This window comes from Nematolebias whitei, chromosome 17 (assembly GCF_014905685.2).
Source record: "Nematolebias whitei isolate Nwh7 chromosome 17, NemWhi1, whole genome shotgun sequence".
NCBI lineage: Eukaryota > Metazoa > Chordata > Actinopteri > Cyprinodontiformes > Rivulidae > Nematolebias > Nematolebias whitei.
Genome location: NC_056514.1, coordinates 4,230,753 through 4,235,297, shown reverse-complemented (window position 1 = coordinate 4,235,297; position 4,545 = coordinate 4,230,753). Strand labels below are relative to the sequence as shown.

Genomic DNA, 4,545 nt, shown 5'->3' with positions numbered 1-4,545 from the left:
ACACATATATACATATACACACACATATATACATATACACACACACACACTAGGGCTTTAACAGACTACTCGAGTAATTGACAGATCGATTACGAGGACATCTATCAGGTTTTTAAATTTCACGTCGGGTATTCGCAGTGACGTTGTTGCGTCACGTGATCCGCACCAGGTTACTAGTAGAAGCTACCAAACTGATTCCTCCCAGCAGATGGACTGAGTGGAGCAGGTCCAGTCTTGACAAACAGGTAGAAATACATCAATAGTCTGGAAATATTTCACTAAAGATGAATCTTCTGGTTCAACTACCGTAAGGAAACAGAAAATGAATCAACTTCCTGACTGTTTGGAGCTCATTGTGAAACAGTGTTACACCATATTCTGTGACCACTGTATATTGTGACCGTAGGAGGCATGCACTGTTGCAGGTCACAGAATATGGTGTAACACCGGGTCCAATCGACAGAACCAGAACCAGTTTCCTCTGACCTTGTTTCACAAACTAGGGTCGTTTTCACACCAGATAGTCCGGTAGACTCGGTTCGGTTCAGGACCAATATTCATGACCTTTTGTTTACATTTGAGCTGATGCGTTTGCATTCACACTGCACTGTGCAGTCGAGTCAACCTGTTGAACCAACCTGTTCCCCCGCTCGCCTGTGGGGGCGCTGCACTAAGAACTACTGAAAGAAACAACACAAAAACCTCTGAAAACACGTCTTCTTCTTCTTCTTTTGTAAATAAAAATAAAAATGAAGTGGCGTCAAGTTTTATCAGTTTTAGGAGTTATATTTTGTCATTTTTCAAAAATGGACTCGGCATGAGCAGAAGATGAGACAGAAGACCATGGAGAATATGGTTTTTCACACAAGGCAGCTGACGGCTCCATATAAGAGAAATGCTGTTTGTTTGTCCTGTGGAGCGGGCTCGGTCTGTTTACGTTCACAATGCACTCGAACCGCGCTGGAGTTCTCTTCTACCAGACCTAGGTTTTAGCCCGGGCCAGAGTTCGCCTTTTTGTTCCGTGACAGAGTTTGATGGCGCGTTCACACCTCCCTAAAGGAACCGGACTTTCTAGGAAAATGAGCTAGAGTTCGATTAAAGCGGGCTAAACAGGGCTGGTGTGAATGCACCCTTAAAGCAAAAAATATTAATCTCTAAACCTAATGCACCACAGCTGGCTGTTTTTAGTTTTGTTTTTGACATGCTGCACGTTTCTTCACTTTTGCAGCTTAATAATAAAAACTAACAGTTTAGTTTTCCCAGTGACTTATTTGCAGTATGATAAATGGTAGGAGCAAAATATATGCTCCTAATGTTTTGTTGGTCTTTTTTTGTAAATAATAAATGACGGGTTTTTTGCAGTTTTATTTTTTATTTATTTTTTCATCTTGAGATTCTATGACGTCATCAACTACTCGAGGTCTACTCAAATTTTATTATGTTAATGTCGAGTTTAAAAATTATGTAGTCGTTCAACCCATAACACACACACACATATATACACATACAAACCGGATTCCAAAAAAGTTGGGACACTAAACAAATTGTGAATAAAAACTGAATGCAATGATGTGGAGATGGAAAATGTCAATATTTTATTCGTAATATAACATAGATGACAGATCAAAAGTTTAATCTGAGTAAATGTAACATTTTAAAGGAAAAATATGTTGATTCAAAATTTCACAGTGTCAACAAATCCCCCCAAAAATTGGGACAAGTAGCAATAAGTGGCTGTAAAAAGGAAAATGAGCATATAACAAACAGCTGGAAGACCAATTAACACTAATTAGGTCAATTGACTACATGATTGGGTATAAAAAGAGCTTCTCAGAGTGTCTGTGTCTCTCAGAAGCCAACATGGTAAGAGGATCACCAATTCCACCATTGTTACGCAGAAAGATAGAGCAACAATACCAGAATGGTGTTACCCAGCGTAAAATAGCAAAGACTTTTAAGTTATCATCATCAACCGTGCATAACATCAGCAAAAGATTCAGAGAATCTGGAAGAATCGCTGTGCGTAAGGGTCAAGGCCGTAAAACTCTACTGGATGCTCGTGATCTCCGGGCCCTTAAACGTTACTGCACCTCAAACAGGAATGCCACTGTCAAGGAAATAACAGAATGGGCTCAGGAATACTTCCAGAAAGCATTGTCAGTGAACACAATCCACCGTGCCATCCGCCGTTGCCAGCTGAAACTCTACAGTGCAAAGAGGAAGCCATTTCTAAGCAAGCTCCACAAGCTCAGACGTTTGCACTGGGCCAGGGGTCATTTAAAATGGAGTGTGGCAAAATGGAAGACTGTTCTGTGGTCAGATGAGTCACGATTTGAAGTTCTTTATGGAACACTGGGATGCCATGTCATCTGGACCAGAGAGGACAAGGATAGCCCAAGTTGTTATCAACGCTCCGTTCAGAAGCCTGCATCACTGATGGTATGGGGTTGCATGAGCGCTTGTGACATGGGCAGCTTGCATGTCTGGAAAGGCACCATTAATGCAGAGAACTATGTTCAGGTTCTAGAACAACATATGCTCCCATCTAGACGTCATCTCTTTCAGGGAAGACCCTGCATTTTTCAACACGATAATGCCAGACCACATTCTGCAGCAATCACAACATCAAGGCTACGTAGGAGAAGGATCCGGGTACTGAAATGTCCAGCCTGCAGTCCAGATCTTTCACCTATAGAGAACATTTGGAGCATCATAAAGAGGAAAGTGCCACAAAGAAGGCCCAAGACGATTGAACAGTTAGAGGCCTGTATTAGACATGAATGGGAGAGCATTCCTATTTCTAAACTTGAGAAACTGGTCTCCTCTGTCCCCAGACGTCTGTTGAGTGTTGGAAGAAGAAGGGGGATGCCACACAGTGGTAAAAATGGACTTGTCCAAACTTTTTTGGGATTTGTTGACGCCATGAAATTTGGAAACAACAGATTTTTCCCTTAAAATGATACATTCTCTCAGTTTAAACTTTTGATCTGTGATTGTGTTCTATTCTGAATAAAATATTAGATGTTGGCACCTCCACATCATTGCATTCAGTTTTTATTCACAATTTGTTTAGTGTCTTTTAGTGTCCCAACTTTTTTAGAATCCAGTTTGTATATATTTCTCTGATGGAAACTCCAAAACAGACAAATTGATCCTTTACGCCAAAAGTTGAGCTCACAGCTTCTCCAAGATTATTCCCAACCGTTCATGGGGGCTGCCAGAAAGTTCACAGTCCTGATAACAGCTGCTCCAGCTCTGACGCAGCTCCACATAATTCAGTCTGAGTACTGCCAAGCTTCGACAACTCCACACTAATTTGTAGACAATCCAGATTTCACCAACCTAAACAGCAAAATTCTAGTTGGCATCATGAATCCAATTTGTTTCCATCTTGGGTCCTCCTTACTCTGACTCCTGTCGGGAGAAGTTGATCAATTTTGTAGAGAGACCAGCAGATCAAATCCTTTGAATTAAGAGGTATGCAGGAAAAAAAAGAGGCTCTTTAAGGGTTCACAAGATGAAAGACTGCAAGCAGGGAAGTGTGTGTGTGTGTGTGGGGGGGGGGGGGGGGGGAGCACCGGGAGACACGTCTGACAGAGAGAAGAAAAAAAAGATGAGATGAGGAAATGTGCAGTACTCTGTCTCACAGAAACATGGCTTAATAACAACATATTTCATGTTGCATTGCAGCTGGATGAGAAAACTTTTTTCGAGCGGAACGCTGCAGCAAACTAATGGGGAAGACACACGGAGGAGGAGTGTGCATCTACATAAACAAAGGTTGGTCCACAAACTGTGTTCTGATAAACATCTCATGCTGCAAGGCTGTTGGAGTCAGTCTCCCCACCATCACAGACATCTACACCTCCAGATGCAGGAAGAGGGCCACCTGCATCATGAAGGACCCCACTCACCCAGCTCACACACTTTTTGCCCCACTCCCCTCAGGAAGGAGGTTGAGGAACATTAAGTGTAGAACCACTAGACTGAGGAACAGCTTCTACCCTGAGGCTGTTAGACTCATGAATCTCTAACCAGAATAATCACTGTGGAAAAAAAAATCACTGTAATGCCACTTTGATTGTTGAAATGTGCTGCTGATTATCCATGCTGCTGATCTCATGCAGATTTATTTCATGCTGCTGTATTCATTCGTACTCATGTACTCGCACAGAATCATGTTTTTGTTGCTGTTCGGCATATTGTTTTGCACTATTAACTGTTCAGTGTATTTCTTATTTCATATCTTTGATCTTATTACTGTTTTTCTTTTACATTTTATTGTTGGATGTAACTGGGACCCTGTGTTCATAATTTCATTCCACTTCATGTACCACATGTGATGTGAATGACAATAAATTACCTTGAACTTAAGAAGTCCAGGACCCAGTTGCACAGGGAGGGGCTTAGTCCTAATGTGAGTAGTTTGTCCATCAGGGTCTGGGGGATCGTGGTGTTGAAGGCAGATGTGAAGTCCACAAAGAGCATACGGACGTAAGAGTCCTGCTGCTCCAAGTGGGTGAGAGCAGTGTAGACCACAGAGAA

General features: G+C 42.0%; 1 protein-coding gene across 1 annotated transcript in view; it reads right to left on the bottom strand.

The window, feature by feature from the left end:
• The window catches only part of LOC119424087 (arrestin domain-containing protein 1), a gene marked incomplete at its 3' end in the record, with an annotated part of 39,590 nt that overhangs the window by 17,150 nt on the left and 17,895 nt on the right, over positions 1 to 4,545 (bottom strand).